General features: G+C 39.0%; 1 pseudogene; it reads right to left on the bottom strand.

Moving 5' to 3' along the window:
- Positions 1–335: 335 nt before the first annotated feature.
- On the bottom strand, positions 336–1,011 carry LOC136388947 (PAT complex subunit Asterix-like; annotated as a pseudogene).
- Positions 1,012–17,971: the final 16,960 nt, after the last annotated feature.

Raw genomic sequence — 17,971 nt, 5'->3', positions numbered from 1 at the left:
GTCGCCAGCTTGAGCGCGGGCCCATCTGGCTTGAGCAAAGAGCTTACCAGCTTGGACCCAAGGTCCCTGGCTCCAGCAGGGGGTTACTCAGTCTGCTGAAGGCCCACGGTCAAGGCACATGTGAGAAAGCAATCAATGAACAACTAAGAAGTCGCAACGCGCAATGAGAAACTGATGATTGATGCTTCTCATCTCTCTCCGTTCCTGTCTGTCTGTCCCTGTCTATCTCTGCCTCTGTAAAAAAAAGAAAAAAAGAAAGAAAGAAAAATAAATAAATAAATATATGTTAACTGCTTAAATAGCCGAATGAAAAGTTTTAAATCAACTTTTTTTTTTTTGCCAGAAAACAAAACTTTATTAACTGATTTCAACAAAAAAATGAGTGGGTACACCTAGAAACATGGACAGCATCTCCCCCAGCATCAGGTGGGGTGGGGAAGAAAGGCAGGAGGAGTAGGCCAAGGATATTCCCCTCTCTGCCCCAGTAGAAATGGGACCCCAGGGAAAAGTCCAGGTTCATTCCACCCAGCTGTGCGCCCTCTGACTACATCGCTCAGGGAAGTCCAGGACAGCCAGCAGCTGAAGACAAAAGGCTCAGCAGCCAAGGATCAGCCCTGGAGGGTGGTACGAGGGATCCAGTATACGACCCCTTGAGGCTGACATCACCAAGGGGGTGTCATGGGCTGAGGGTTCTGCAGATACGACATCACCACGGCAGAGATGGACAGCCATTTGCTTAGTGTCCTCAGAGCTCCGGGAGTTGGCGAAGCTGATGAAGGAGCAGTAGACAGCGACCCAAGCACACCACTTCAGCTTGAGCATCAGGCCGCACATGCTGAAGATCATGCCGAGCAGGTTCATGTAGTCCGGCGTCGGGTCCTCCAAGGCTGGGTTACACTCGCTTGGTGGAGGCTTGTACCTCACCACTTTGTTTGGCCTCCGTGGGTCCGACATATTGTTAGTGTACATAGCTAGTCGGAGGTCGCGCCTCTTTCGCTGCGGGAGTTGTCCTTTCCGTAAATCAACTTTTAAACTAATTTCTTATTCTTTGGCCCTTTTGTTAAGTTTAAAGTGTATATTCTAAGTCATTTTCATGTTTCTAAGCACTAAAATATGACAATATTTCCTGTAAAGGAGGAAGCGGGATGGCATGTCACAAAACTTGGACCCAGTCCCACCTAATTTATAAAACTCCATACAGTAACTGCAGTCCACACTGACCTTTTTTCTCGGAACTCCTATTGTACTTGGAGACAGTATCACCCATTCTGACAATTTTTCAATTATTTTTTTGTATGTACTACTTTTGTCTCCTGACCTGAGTAGATAACCAGAAATGCCTGGTGAATAATGAGGAGGGTGAACAATTCTTCCTGGATTTAAGCATTGGAAGTCCCGTCAGTTTCCCCTTCGGTTTCACACAAACCAGGAGAGTTGTACACCCTGATAGTGGATGAATTGTTCAACTGATTAAATGACTAATTTTGTAAGTTCTGTTGATCACAGCCTATGAAGTATCTATGAAGTATCTACGTAATGTCTGTAAGCACCCTAGTCTTCCTCCCGCTGCCATACGTGTGGGTGAGAAACACACACATGTAGGCATCTGTTATAACACTACGAATGAACTAGACATGATCTGCACATTTGGGTTGGCCCTTCTCAAGGCATTCTTAGTTAAATGGGGCCTAAGAAACGATCTGATCAAACTTTGATTGAGTCAAACTTAGCAAGATGAAGTGAATTGGCCAAACTCTCATCAAAATTGTAAGAGACAACCCTGGGCTTATGTCTCCCAGGCCTGTACTCTATCCTTGAACCCCCACCCATAGTGTGTGATTTGGGGCTAGATCTAAATCTCATATCACTATTTATTTTATTGGACTTTTTTTTTTCACTCAAAATAGTCACATGTTGTGGTGACCTAGGTGAGTTGAATAACTCCCTTGAGATAAACATAAATACATAACTAATCTATTGTAGTTCTAACTTGATCCTAAGACTGCTTACTCACAGGAGCTGTACTTCTGAAGCAAAGACCTAATTCCTGGCAGCTGCCATTCACCTATAATGGACAAGCGTTATCCTTTCAAGATTACATCTTCCTACCTGAGTATACGATTAGATAAACCCTGAATAATCCTCCTGCCACCCATTAAGTTCCTTGTAAATCAGTGGAACCGACAAGTGTGCCAGATTAGTATTCCTCAGGGTGATAAATGGATCGCCTACATCGGAACTACCAGCGCTGCCTTTTAAAATGCCCACCCTGGAGCTCTGATTCTGCAAGTCTAAGAGTAGATTCCAGATGACCACATTTTAACGAGCACCCCAGGTGACCGTTATACATGTTAAATTTTGAGAATCATTGTGCAAGAGGCTGAATGCTATCCTAGGCAGTAGCCCAGAGGTGCTCATCATTTGCTATCGCTCCCTACTTGACTATCTAAAAACTCGGTAAAAGTAGAAACTTGGTTTTGGTTTCTTCACCGAGGTATCCCTAGTACTTTAAGAGCTGGTACCTAATAATAGCTCAATAAACTATCTACTGAATAAATGAGTCCTGTAATAATTCCCTGAAAAATGTACTATTCCAAAGAATTTTCAGAAAAAAATCCATCTAATACCTTCCTAGACAATATCAATATTAAAATTTGATAGCAATATTATAGAACTGAAGTTCAAGTTACGTTTTATTTTCATGCTCTAATTTTAGGCAGTTTATTAGAAATTACAATCTATGCCTAAATAGCTAATTGCTTTATCTCAGGATTTGAATAGACTTTACCTTGATAATTACCAACACATTTTCACCTTTTGTGTTTAAGGTTAATCTGAAGACAGGACCACATGCTGGAAGGATTAAGTTACAGCCAGCTGTGCATCCACCACTGCTTATAGTTACAGAAGTGCCAAAGGACACATTGCTGCAAAAGCAGCTTGAAGTGAGGAACTCTATTGTGAAGTAGTTCGCATTCCTATGCAGTTTGTTTGAGCATAGGAATCATCACATCAAATGCTTGGGTCCCACCCTCAGAGATTCAAACTTGATTGACCAGGTGCATCATGGGCATTAAGATTTTTCCCAGGTTATACTAACATGCAATGAATGTAGAGAATCCCTGTAGCAGATTGAATTTTCATGACTAATACTAACATTGCTCATAAAATCTTCCCCTCTATGTTAGTGTGTCTGGGCTGCTCTAACAGAGTACCATGGACTGGGAGGCTTATAAACAACAAAAATTTGTTTCTCACACTTCTGGAGGCTTGGAAGTCTCAGTTAGATCAGGATCCGGCAGATTTGATGTTCTGCTTCATGATTCATGGATGGCTGTTTTGTCCCCATGTCCTCACATAGTGGAAGCAGAGATGGGGCTCTTTGGAATCTGTTCTATTAGAGCAATAATCACATTCGTGCAGGTTCTACCCTCATAACCTCCCAAAGACCCATTTCCAAAAACCATTACATTCAGGATTAGGTTTCAACATACAAACTTTGGGATAACACAAACATTTTTCTCATAAGGCATGCAGTTTGCTCTGTAATGTTTCACAGTAACCTGATTTCCAACACTGCTGAGAAAATATTTTTACCCTGCAAATACTCAATACCCATATGCTTTGTTTATTTGAAATAAATTGTGGCTTTAACTTATAAATACAAGCAGAGTATATACAGAGGTGTGCTTGGAACACGAATATTAACACTTGCTCTCCAGCTTTGACTTTGTTTCATATTGAAAATCTGAGGATAGCGCACTTGAGACCTGAGTTCTAGAGGAAAATGGAGCAAAACAGATTCATTTGCCTTGGAGGCATAATATCCTTGAATTTAGGCTGATCAAAGCATGAATCATCTAACCAAAGATAAAACTCAGTGCCTTTCTTCATAAATAAGATGTGTGTGCTGAAAAAAAAAGAGCTCAAATGTCTTTTGATAGTATAAATGCTATTGTTTGCCTCTTTCATGTAGGAGAATGTGCAAACTGTTTTAACCAACTAAAATTTTATTAAGATGCTTTCAGAAAAAGAAGACTAAAACTTTTTAAAAGCTAAAATTAGGGAGCTGTTCCAAATTTCTATGATCATAGATCTGTGTCTGTCGCTACATGGAATACAAATGAATATCACTTATGATTTATCCAAGGATAAAGGGTTCTAGGAATTTGTTCTGGGACTGACAACAGATCTTAATTTATTCTTGACAATTCACTTTGTGGTTGTTCTTCTTTCTCTCACTTTTCAGCCCCTTTGTCAGGATCTAGGCACCATCTTTTGACAGGCGCTAATCACAGTAGAGCTCAGCGGGCTCTGGGTAGCAAATCTCTAAGCCAGAAAGCAGGGGTCAGCGAACATAAGTCTTTCTTTACAGAACAAGCACTATTTCCTTCCAACCAACAGGAAAGCAGGAGCAGATGCTGCCCTCATCTCTTTCAAGGGAAAAAACATTCTTTTTTCTTTCTTTCAATTTTTCCTAGAATTTACCAACTCTTGGAAATCTAATTAGCACTTGATAATTTATGCAAATTATTATTGGCTGAATATTTGTTCTCCCCATCCTTATATTGAAGGCCTAATCCCAAATACCAAATGGTATTTGGAGACAAGCCCTTTGGGAAGTAATTAGGTGTAGAGTAAATGTGAAGGCGGCACCCTCATGATGAGATTAAAGAATTTTTAGATGAATTTTAGTTATATTTATTTTGTTATTAATTTTAATTAATTATGTTAACATAGATGGATTCAAGTGTTCCACTCAATATAACAACCTCACCCCCACCCACGTGTCCTCCATTACACCCCCTTCTTTCCCATCCCCCTAACTCCTTCCTCCCCCTTCTCTCTGGGATTTGCTGTTCTGTTATCCGTATCTATGTGTTATGTATATATATAATTTCACTATTTGCTTCACCTTCTCTGATGCCATCCCTTCATCCCCCTTCCCTCTGACAGCTGTCCCTCTGTCCCCTGTGACCCTGCCTCTGCCTCTATTCCATTCTTCAGTTCACTTTGTTCATTAGATTCCACATATAAGTGAGATCATATGATATTTATATTTCTCTGCCTGGCTTATTTCACTTAGCATAATAATCTCCAGGTTCATCCATGCCATCGCAAAAGGTAAGATTTCCTTCTTTTTCATGGCCATGTAGTATTCTATTGTGTATATGTTCCACAGCATTTTAATCCACTCATCCACTGACAGACACTTGAGCTGTTTCCAGATCTTGGCTATTATAATCAATGCTGCCATAAACATGGGGGTGCATATTTTCCTTTGAGTCAGTGATTTGGTATTCTTAGAATATATTCCTAAAAATGGGATAGCTGGGTCAAAAGGCCATTCCATTTTTAATATTTTCAGGATACGCCATACTGTTTTCCACAGTGGCTGCACAAGTCTGCATTCTTACCAGCAGTGAGGGGTTCCCTTTTCTCCACACCCTCGCCAGCACTTATTGTGTTGTTTTGATAATGAGCACCATTCTCACAGATGTGAGGTGGTATCTCGCTGTGGTTTTAATTTGCATTTCTTTAATGATTAGTGACATTGAACATATTTTCATATGTCTATTGACTCTCTATATGTTTTCTTTGGAAAAGTGTCTATTAGTTCCTTTGCTCATTTTTTAATTGAATTGTTTACCCTTCTGGTATTGAGTTTTAGAAGTTCTTTATAAATTTTGGTTAATAACCCCTTATCAGATGTATTGATGAATATATTCTCCTATTGTGTGGGTTGTCTTTTTATTTTGCTAATGGTGCCTTTTGCTGTGCAAAAGCTTTTTAGTTTGATATAGTCCCATTTGTTTATTTTGTCCTTTATTTCACTTGTTCATGGAGATAAAGCAGCAAAAATACTGCTACGAGAGATATTGGAGAGTTTACTGTCTATGTTTTCTTCCAAGATGTTTATGGTTTTGCGACTTACATTTTAGTGTTTTATCCATTTTGAGTTTATTTTTGTGAATGGTGTAAGTTGGTAATCTAGTTTCATTTTTTTGTATGTACCTGTCCAATTTTTCCAACACCATTTATTAAAAAGCCTGTCTTGTCCTGGCCAGTTGGCTCAGCAGTAGAGTGTTGGCCTGGCTTACAGAAGCCCTGGCTTTGATTCTTAAGCAGGGCACACAGAATAAGCGCCTGTTTCTCTACCCTTCCCCCTCTCCTTCCTCTCTGTCTCTCTATTCCCCTTCTGCAGCCAATGCTCCACTGGAGCAAAGTTGGCCTGGGCACTGAGGACAGCTCCATAGCCTCTGCCTCCAGCACTAGAATGGCTTGGGTGGCAACGGAACAACACCCCATAGTTAGGGCAGAGCATCACCCCCTGCTAGGCATGCCGGGTGGATCCTGGTCAGGCACATGCAGGAGTCTGTCTAATTACCTCCTCGCTTCTAACTTTGGAAAAATATTTTTTTAAAAAAAGAGACTGTCTTTACTCCATTATATGCTCTTACCTCCTTTTTCAAATATCAATTGACCATAAAGGTGTGGATTTACTTCTGGGTCTCTATTCTGTTCCATTGATCTGTATGCCTGTCCTTATGCCAATACCAAGCTGTTTTGATTACAGTGGCCTTGCAGTATAACTTGATATCGGGAAGTGATCTACCTCCCACTTTATTCTTCATATTCAAAATTGCTGAGACTATTTAGATCCTTTTTGGTTCTATATAAATTTTTGAAATATTTGTTCTATATCTTTGAAGTATACCATTGGTATTTTAATAGGAATTACATTGAATTTATAAGTTGTTTTAGGTAGTATAGACATTTTAATGATGTTTATTCTTCCTATTCATGAACACAATATATACTTCCACTTGTTTGTATTTTTCTTGATATCTTTTTTCAGTGTCTTATAATTTTCTGAGTACAAGTATTTTACCTCCTTGGTTAAATTTAATCCTAGGTAGTTTATTTTTTTCTTGTTGCAATAGTGAAGGGGATTGTTTCCTTAATTTCTCTTTCAGACAGTTTATTGTTGGTGAATAAAAATGCCACTGATTTATGAATATTAATTTTATATCCTGATACCTTGCTGAATTCATTTATTAGGTCTAGTAGTTTTTTGACTGAGATTTTAAGGTTTTCTAGGTACAGTTTCATATCATCGGCAAATAATGAAAGTTTTATTTCTTATTTTCCAATTTGGATGCCTTTTATTTTTTCTTCTTGTCTGATTGCTCTGAATAGGACTTCCAGAACTATGTTGAATAAGAGTGGTGAAAGGGGGCACTCCTGCCTTGTTCCTATTCTTAAGGGAAGTGCTTTAATTTTTTACCCATTGAGTATGATGTTGGCTGTTGGTTTATCATAGATGGCCTTTATTATGTTGAGGTATATTCCCTGTATTCCCACTTTGCTGAGAGTTTTAATCATATATAGGTGCTGGATTTTATCAAATGCTTTTTCTGCATCTATTGATATAATCAAGTGTTTTTATCCTTCCTTTTGTTTATGTTATGAATCACATTTATTGATTTGTGAATATTGTACCAGCCTTGCCTCCCCAGAATAAATCCCACTTGATCATGATATATAATCTTTTTGAAATATTACTGGATCTGGTTTGCTATTATTCTGTTGAGAATTTTAGCATCTATATTCATTAGGGATATTGGCCTATACCTTTTTTTCTTTCTAGTGTCTTTACCTGGTTTTGAAATGAGGATAATGCTTACTTCATAAAAGGATCTTAGAAGTTTTTTCTCCTCTTGAATTTTTTGAAATAGCTTGAGAAGGATAGGTGTTAGTTCTTTGAATGTTTGGTAAAATTTGCCTGTGAAGCTTCCTAGTCCAAGACTTTGTTTGCTGGGAGTTTTTTAATAACTTTTAATTTCATTTGTTGTAATTGGTCTGTTTAGGTTTTCTGATTCTTCCAGATTGAGTTTTGAAAGATTGCATGTTTCTAGAAATTTATCCATTTCACCTAGGTTGTTCAATTTCTTGGCATATAGATCTTCATAGTATTTTCTTACAATCCTTTGTATTTCTGTGGTGTCAGTTGTTACTTCTCCACTTTCATTTCTAATTTTATTTATTTGAGTTCTCTCTTTTTTTCTTGATGAATCTGGTTAAAAGTTTATCAATCTTGTTTACCTTTTCAAAGAATCAGCTCTTGGTTTTTCTTGATCTTTTGTATTGTTTTTTAACCTCTATGTCTTTTATTTCTACTCTAATCTTTATTATTTCCTCCCTTCTACTTTCTCTGGGTTTCATTTCCTGTTTGTTTTCTAGTTCTTTTAGGTGCAGGGTTAAGTTGGTTACTTGAGCTTTTTCTTGCTTCTTATGGTATACTGTACCTGTAATGTTATGAACTTCCCTCTCAGGACTGCTTTTGCTGTGTCTCATAGATTTTGAGTTGTTGTATGTTTGTTTTCATTTGCTCCAAGGAAATTTTCTATTTCTTCCTTGATCTTATTGTTAACCCATTTGTTATTTAATAACATGCTATTTAGTCTCCAAGTGTTTGAATGATTTTTAGTTTCTCTATTGTAGTTGATTTCTAGTTTCATGCCATAGTGGTCAGAGAAGATGGTTAATATGATTATAGTCTTTCTAAATTTATTAAGATTTGATTTGTGTCCTAACATGTTGTCTATCCTAGAAAATATACCATGAGCACTTGAAAATAATATATATTCTGCTGCTTTGGAGTGAAAGGTTATGAAGATATCCATTTACATTGAAGGTTATTATTGACATGCACTTATTTATTGCCATTTTATTCTTTAAATCTACAGTCCTCTTTTTCTCGATTTCTTTTTTCTTTGCTTTTTTTTTTTTTTTTACTACAGGCACTTTAACATTTCTTGCTGTACTGGTTTGGTTGTAATGAATTCTTTAATTTATTTATTTTTTAATTTTTTAATTTTTTTTTTTTTTTTGGTCTGAGAAGCTTTATATTTCTCCTTCAATATTTAAATCCAGTTGATCTAGTATGTCATTTAAGGCAGTTTTTTGGGTTTGGTTTTTTTTTTTGCTATTGTTGTTGTTATTAATTTTCTGTCTTAAGGACCTATCCATTAATGTTAGTGGGTATTAAAATCCCCTCCTACTATAGTATTGCTGTCAATCTTGCCCTTTATGTCCATCAAAATCTGCTTTATATATGTAGGTGCTTTTATATTAGGTGCATAGATATTTACAATGGTTATATGCTCCTGTTGGATTTCTCCCTTTATAATGATGTAGTGACCTTCTTTAAACCTTACTATAGCCTGTGTTTTAAAGGCTATTTGTCAAAGATCAGTATTTCTACTTAAGCCTTTTTTTCCCATTTCCATTTGCATGAAATACTTTTTTCCATCCCTTCACTTTCAGTCTATGTGCATCTTTTGTTCTGAGGTGGGTCTCTTATAGACAGCATATGGATGGGTCCTGTTTTCTTATCTGTGCAGCTACCATATTTCTTTTGATTGGAGCATTAAATCCATTTACATTGAAGGTTATTATTGATATGTACTTATTTATTGCCATTTTATTCTTTAAATCTACAGTCCTCTTTTTCTCGATTTCTTTTTTCTTTGCTTTTTTTTTTTACCACAGGTACCTTAACATTTCTTGCTGTACTGGTTTGGTTGTAATGAATTCCTTAATTAATTAATTTATTTTTTTATTTGTTTTGGTCTGAGAAGCTTTATATTTCTCCTTCAATTTTAAACAATAGCTTGCTGGATAAAGTAGTCTTGGTTGTAGATTCTTGTTTTGAATCACTTTGAATATTTATTGCCAATCCCTACTGGCCTCCAATGTTCCTGTTGAAAAGTCAGATGTCATCATTATGGAGGCTCCTCTGTAGGTAATTAACTGCTTTTCTCTTGCAGCTTTTAGTATTCTTTCTTTGTTTCTTAACTTTGGCATTTTAATTATGATGTGTCTGGGTGTAGGCTTCCTTGAGTTCCTCTTTAATGGGACTCTGTGATTCTTGAACTTGTGTGACTTTTTCCGTCATCAGTTTAGGGAAATTTTCAGCTATGATGTCTTCAAACAGGTTCTCTATCCCTTGTTCAGTCTCTTCTCCTTCACAAACCCCTATGATGTGGATGTTGTTTCTCTTCATGTTGTCACAGAAGTCCTTTAGAGTCTCCTCAGTCTTTTTGAGCCTTTTCTCATTTTGCTGTTCTGCTTCTGTGCTTTCATTTATCTTGTCCTCTATATTGCTGATTCCATCTTCTGCTTAATCCAGCCTGCTGCTGATTCCTTCTAGTGCAGTCTCCATTTCTGATATTGTATTTGTCATTTCTAACTAGTTCTTTTTTATAATTTCAATGTCCTCTTTGTTGTTTGATATCTCTTTATTTAGGTTCTCATTATGTCCATCCATTGTTGTTCTAAGGTCCTTGAGCATCCTAAAAATCATTATTTTAAACTCTGCATCTGGTAGTTTGGTTATTTTCATTTCACTTAGTTTTTTTTCTGGAGATTTCTCTGGTTGATTCATTTGGGTCATATTTCTTTGTTTGCCTATTTTGTCTGTATATTAGGTAGCACTGTCTGACTTTGAAATTTTTGTGGTGTCTTTATGAGGAAGATGAGCTCAGTGGTACGGACCTCCAGGCCACCTGTTTTTCTTGCTCTAGGAATGCATCTTGAGAGTGGTGTTTTCCCTCCTGTTGTATGTGAATATTGAATGCAATTGGTCCTTTTGTGGGTTGGTTATCCGTTCAGGCTGGCTGGCTCTAAGGGTCAACCTAGATCATGAGTATTAGACACTGTGCAGTGTCCATCCTGTTAAGCATATTTATTCTACAGGGTCTGGTACCTGCTGGACTCCTTTACACGTGCTGTTTGTGTAGTTAGCTAAGTCTAGTGTTGGCGCTCTCTGCCATCCACTACTGGTTTGTTGGTTCTAGGTCGTCTTGGGTTGGTGTCAGCCATTGTCCGTAACCTGCTATGGGCTACCTGTCTGAATTTACTTCTCTGTTTACTGTTTGTGTTTATGTTTCCTGTGCCTGGGAAGTATGTCAGGGGCCAACCTGGGTTAAGGGTCAGCTTCCTCCTGCTTAGAGATGACAGCAGCTCTATAAAAGCCCCAAGTTCCGTAAGACTTGCCTCCACTTTTCAGCTTCTCCACTTCCTCTTGCAGCTGCCTGGTTTTCCCACAGAGTCTTCTATAGAAAGACTGTACTGTGAGCTCAGACTGGCCTCATCCAACCAACCCCTCTACAGACGGCAAGCTTGGTGGGTTAGGGCAGCTAATGTTGGGAATACAATGTTAGTGGGATCCTCTACCTCAGGGGTCCCTCGGTCAGGAGCTAAGTACTAGGAAAGTGGCCCCTACTCCAGAGCCTGATTCCTCAGCCACTGCTGGATACTCAATTTTTATTTCTTCCCAACAAGTTGACTAGCAGGCTCACATCGAGTGGAGGCAACAGTCCCCTCTGCAGAAGTTCTTCCAGCTGGTGAGATACTAGTTTCAGGGAGGAAGAATGAGAGAATCCTCTCCTGGGGCTGACTGTGCCACCCCCAGAAAGTGGCTAAGTTCCTCAACCAGACCAAACAATAGGCTCACAGGGACTCACATTTTAAATGCCCATGCTCCAAGCCTTTCTCCCTTCCCCCTATGTAATATAGCCCAGCATGGCAGGATATTCAGCACCCAGGCCAGCTAACTGGGAAGCTTCACCTAGTCCAATGCATATGAGCAGTGGAGCAGATGCTGATAACAGATAGCAGAACTCACCTCAGCTGGGCCAGGTGTAAGGAGCCCTTCCTTAGAATACCCCACTAGCAAGGGTTGTTAGGTCCTGAACCAATGCTTTCTATAGCTGGCCACTGGATGTACTGGCCCTGGGCCTCCCTGGCAGGAACCCAGTGTATACCAGTGGGAGACACTGCCCATGACTGGCCCTCAGCAAGCTTCTTGGAGCTACAATTAATCCAGTTTTTGGCTGCCTCTGCTGGGCCCAGGTGCACATGGAATACCAAGCTGCATAGCTAAGCTGGTCTTTATCCACACTGGACCTGGAAAAGGTCCACATAAAGACCAAGGTTTCCTGGGTCCTGCCTCCTGCAGCCTCTGTCTGCTGGCTGCTTGTTGGGCTCAGCCAATGAAACAAACCTCTGGCAGAATCTAGAGCCTGGGGCAATTCAGGGATTAGGAAGGGTGGTGGGTATGGTTCCTGTCCCACAGCCCTGGTGTCAGTCTGTCCAGACTTTTTTCACAGACAATTGTAGGGTGTGGCCCCAGGAGTCTAGTGGATGTGCCCTCTGAGACCCAGAGGTATGGTCTGCCAGCACTCTGGACAGTTTCTACTGAGTTTCCCATGAGGCCAAATTACCTGTCTTAGACACAGGAGTGTGTGTGTGTGTGGGGGGGGAGCTTTGGCCTCAACACTAGAAAACTGCATCACTGACATGACCCCTGCTTCCTGGCCTCTCAGAATGTCCCAGTCTCCATGACTGGAGTAGGAGAGACTCCTATGGGCAGAACAGTTGCTTTTCCTCAGGCTGATGCTGCTCAGAGGGGACTGCTCCACTCAAGAAAGTTGGTGACTGCAGTACTGGAGAATGACTCAGCACAGGGGTTACGGTAGCCATCCCCCACAGTGTCTTTCCTTGGGCCTCCAACTTTACACTCTCCCCATGCAACTCTAGTACTCTCAGCTCTCCTTCTACCAGAGCTCCAGGTAAGTGACAATGAACAAGATATTCTGCATAGGCCCTTTAAGATGGAGCCTATATCTCCAAGAGTTCCATCTCTTTCTCACAGACAGAAACTTGACTCTTTTCACCTCCAAATGCTAGCACTTCATCTAGGCTCTGGAGCTATAGGCTGGAGCACTGCACTTGGGACATAGGACCCACACCTCTCAGGGTGACCCTCTGTGCAGTGAGAGTCCCTCTGGATCCTCTGCCTTGCTCTCTCCTGGGCAGCTTTTTCTGCATCTACACCCTTCCTACCAGTCTCAGTGTGGCTTCTTCTGTGATCCTTGGTTACAGACTCCTCTTCCTTTAGTCCAAAGTTGATTTTGTAAGATGATTGTTCTTAAATTAAGTTGTAATCAATTTGGTTCTGGGAGGTAGTAGTTGGGACGTCAGCCTACTTTTTTGCCATCTTGGAATCCCCTGGGATTAAAGACTTTATGAGGCCTGACCTGTGGTGGCGCAGTGGATAAAGCGTCGACCTGGAAATGCTGAGGTCGCCGGTTTGAAACCCTGGGCTTGCCTGGTCAAGGCACATATGGGAGTTGATGCTTCCAGCTCCTCTCCCCTGTCTCTCTCTCTCTCTGTCTCTCTCTCTCCTCTCTAAAATGAATAAATAAAATAAAATAAAATAAAAAATTTAAAAAAAAAAAAAAAAGACTTTATGAGAAGAGATCTCTTTCTCTCCCTTCCCTGTGCATGCACAGGGGGAAAGCCATGTGCCAATAGAGTGAGGAGGCAGCCATTGCAAGCCAGAAATAGAGTTCTCACCAAGAACCAAAACCTGCCAGAACCTTGATTTTGGACTCCCCAGCCCCACCCAGTATATGGTATTTTGTTATAGTATCCTCAGTTGACTAACACACAACTCCTTTCCAAAATTCACATCCTTTTGCTTGAAGGCCCATGTTACCAGGAATATATTGGCTATTTTTAGTTTGGATTTCATATTTCACATTTTTATCAAGCTTTTTACGAAAACAACAGGGCTAAGCACACAGAGTCTATATGTACTCATGCATTTCATCAAATAAATGTTGATCTCCAGAGAAAATTAAAAGAAAAAAATTAAAGACATGGCATCATATTTTACCAAAAAGTCGTCTCTTTTTCTTTTTGCTTTAGGGCAGAGTTTGAAGCCAAAAGAACATAATTGTTTAATTGATTCTTTACAGGTTAATTTATAATCTAAACTTAGATTATAAATTCAAACTGTGACCTAGCATTGATTAATCAGGTGGGATAGCTTAATTTTCCATCATCAGGAATAAGTCTGGGACCATGCTTCCTTATCTTCTAGTCAGAAAAACAAGTAAGTTATGAGTCCTCATAATTACTCCCCTTCCAGAGGACCACTAATCACTTAGCTCCTTTGAACAATTGAACAGTGACAAGATATCATTCAACTGGTTTGTAAGTTATCTAGTGGCCTTGGCTCTTAAACCATATTAAATACTTTCAAATATAGATTAATTTTGGAATGATAAAATAAGGTAAGCATTAAAGAGAGAAAGCAGCTCAAACTATCAGTAACACTCTCTAGAGTTCTTAGATTAGAAAACGTTGCAGAGTACGCTTGTAGGCCTTCCACTCTTAAAGATCGCGCTTCAGGGTTGCAGAGACTTTGCTCTGAGAGTCACAGTGGATTAGGGTTGGGAAACTGCAAGCAGAGAGTGCCGTTTACTGTTTGTTATAAATGGCATACAACTTGGAAGGCAATATTTTAATAGAGAAAACAAAGGGGTGTCTGTAGGCATGGGGAGCCCAGTAGTCATCATTCTTCAAACATTATTTTAGAAACAAGAAGGGGAGGAGGCAGGCTGAGGGAAGGCTACGTAGGAGAGATTATAGGAGATTTTAAGTTAACCATCTAATTGTATAGGATCTTTAAAAAACTGTTAGCATGATGGTCAGTAAAGAACATGGAAGGAAAGATCACCAGAGTTCAAGTCCCAAATCTTATTATGTGAGCCCATCCAAATTCTTTTTAATATCTTTGAGCTTCAGTTTTATCATCTGTAAAGATGAACAATGATAACTCCCTATACTACTTTTTGAGGTGCACAATCACAAAATGAAAGCTCTTTAAAAACTTGAAATTGCTACATGGAGAGTCTCAATTAATACAATTATTTTTTAAATTTTATCACTAAAAAAATAAAAATTATATATGAGCAACACACCTATAAGCATTCTTGATATCTTCTGTGCACATTTCTGATTATTTCCTAGGAACACTTAGGTATAGAAACACTATGCTAAAGAGCTCAGAGAATTTTATAGATTTTAATATATCAATGAAAAATTATCTTAAAAAAATAAAAGCAGAATATGCATCTAGATACAAACTTCAGACCTGTTTCTTACAAAATGTATGATTTGAGGCAATTAACAGCTGCTCTCAGCTGAGCACATGTTAACAAACTCAACAAGTGGCTCTGCCTGACCAGGCAGTGGTGCAGTGGATAGAGCATCGGACTGGGATGCAGAGGACCCAAGTTCGAGGCCTGAAGGTCACCAGCTTGAGCGCAGGCTCATCTGGTTTGAGCAAAGCTCACCAGGTTGGATCCAAGGTCGCTGGCTCGAGCAAGGGGTTACTCGGTCTGCTGTAGCCCCATGGTCAAGACACATATGAGAAAGCAATCAATGAACAACTAAGGTGTCGCAATAAAAAACTAATGATTGATGCTTCTCATCTCTCTCCGTTCCTGTCTGTCTGTCCCTATCTGTCCCTCACTCTGACTCTCTCTCTATCTCTGTAAAAAAAAAAAAAAAGGTTCTTCCCTTCTCTCTCTTTCTAAATGGTACTCTGATTAGACTTAATTCGAAGTATTCTTGACAGCCCCCAACACTACTTAGTCCAATTCTCTTGTATTATAGGAGGAGAACACATCAGGCTGAATTCTAAGGTAGGTGCCTACATCTTTTTTAGAATCACTGAGGGTCCAGAGCTTGTTCTCAGCAGGACATACTCAGTCCTGTGGTTTGGTCAATTTACCCTGTGGCAATCTGATCTTGGGAAATTACTCACCAAACTCCAAAAGACTTACTTAGAAACCAACATATTAATTTATTCATTTATAGATAAATAAAATTACCCAAGGAAACCAAAATATTTTTGTCAACTGATCCTTGACTCTTTCCCACCAAAAATGCTATCTGAAAGACTAAATTTGCTTCAGCAATTTATTTTATGAAACAAGAGTGTATTCACCAGTCTGGTTTATGTTTGTGTCGTCCCCCCCCCCCCCACTGGCCTGTAGATATTTTAATGGATGGAACATCTATTTCTATAACTATAAATATAATGAATAACACAATGCCTGACATAATCAGGGCTAAAATAAAAAGAAAAAAAAAAAACAAGAAAAAAAAAGGAACAATGTTTCCTAAAAGGTAGAAAGATGGGACAAAATGAAAGGCATGGGGTAGAACAGTCTTCAACTACTCAGAAGTAGATTACAAAAAATAATTCAAACCAATTGCCATCTAGAATTTCTATCCACTCATTTTTTTATATCATCCCCTCAATTTTTAATTTTATCCTGGGAGATCAGTTATTTCTGCCTAGGGTCAATCAGTGTCCACACATTTACAACCACTCCAATTAGGAAATCAGATTGAAACAAGCAACAAGAAAAAACACATAGCCGTCTTCATGAAAATTTATCTCATTTTAAGTTTTTTAAATGAGTACCAGCAAAATTAGATTTAAAAAGATCCACGCTTCTCCCTTTATCAATCTTGTGTGCTTGTACAATAGGTGAAACATTTATTTATAATTCATTTTCACATGAAATGTGGAAGTGAATAATCAGGACAGATTGAGAGTTTTGAGTTAAGTGACATAAAATTCTGAAAATTTAAAAACAAATGAGAATCGCATTATTTGGGGTTTTTTCACATTACATTGAACCAGGAAAAGCAGTGTTTATGTGTACAGTACATAATAGAAGAGCCTTCCACTGAGTGCAGCACCATGGAGGATGAAAGAATAAGGTGATACAAATACGCGCAAATCATGGGTTCACTGTAGGTTATGACTGTCATTCAACTCTGAATGACTCAAAATCCACGTCTATCTAGCCAACAAAGCCATTGCTGAAAATCATTTTGAAAATAAGGTGGGAATAAATATTAAAGAAAATGAATTTTCCCATTAGTAAATTTAGATGAAAATGCATACTGCATAGTGTGGACAAGAAAGCTGAGAGAAGAAGAGTCTCTAATGAGCTCTGTGTCCCAGGTATGGGGGTGCATGCCTGTCATGAATGACCTCATTTTACCTTTGTGTCACTTCACTTAAGGTACAGATTATTGTTCTTATTTTACAAATGCAAAACTGTAGCCCAGATTAGATAGCTAATAACTGATAGAGCTAGTGTTCTATTCTAGGCTTTTTTGCCTGATTTCATAGTGTGGGCTCGGGAACACATAAGAAATTCCACTCCATACTTCTAGTCATATCTATACCTACCTGTGTGACCATGTAACTATACTTTGAGAGATCCAGTTTGTTCATGACTACAACAGAGAAATGGGCTGATTTCTAAGAATTTTTTCCACCCCATGAGGGTATGATGAGAATATATGTGTGTGTATTTATTTACAATACATATTTTTACATAAATGAAGAAACAGACATAAACAGAAAAATGTCTAATAAAGATACATTTATTTAAAAACAAAAAATGCATATGACTTATATAAAATTTGTCACAGATATATAAACACGTTAGGTTTAAGAAAAAGTCCCTAATTCCTGAGCTGGTATTTAGGCCATAAGGCCACTTATGTGTCTTTACAGCCACATCCCTCCCTTCCTTTGGATGACCACTGTATGGCCAAACTTGGTCTGGCCTATTTGTGGGGGAGGATTTAATTTTTGGTCCTTCAGGATGAGCATTGCACTCTCTATCTTTGTTCAGTCATTACAACTTTAATGAGGCCAGCACACTGAGAGCACTTAACCAGCTTCATTGGTTCTCCTGCCAGGTCTCTCCTTCAGAGGTGTTTGTTTTACTACTAGTCCTGGTTTCCCTTACTTGACTTCACTCACTGAACTATGCCCAGCTGCCCCAGAAGCTTTGTCATTAGTCTGTTGGGGTCACTCGAGCTTGACCTTGTCATGTTATTTATCCTGGAAGTTCAGTGATGTCGGCAGTTCTGGGAAGAGAAGTACTCCGAGCTGCCAAAGGACACATGAACAGAATTTTTAGGAGTCCCACCCAGCCTGTGACTTGTGAAAGGAAGCTTGGAAATATTTGCTTAGGTGTTTGGAATCTAAATTAATACTCACCTCCAGTTTTAGTTTACC

Source organism: Saccopteryx leptura, chromosome 1, assembly GCF_036850995.1.
Source record: "Saccopteryx leptura isolate mSacLep1 chromosome 1, mSacLep1_pri_phased_curated, whole genome shotgun sequence".
Lineage (NCBI taxonomy): Eukaryota > Metazoa > Chordata > Mammalia > Chiroptera > Emballonuridae > Saccopteryx > Saccopteryx leptura.
Note: the sequence above shows the minus strand (reverse complement) of the source record. Positions and strands in the feature narration are given on the sequence as shown.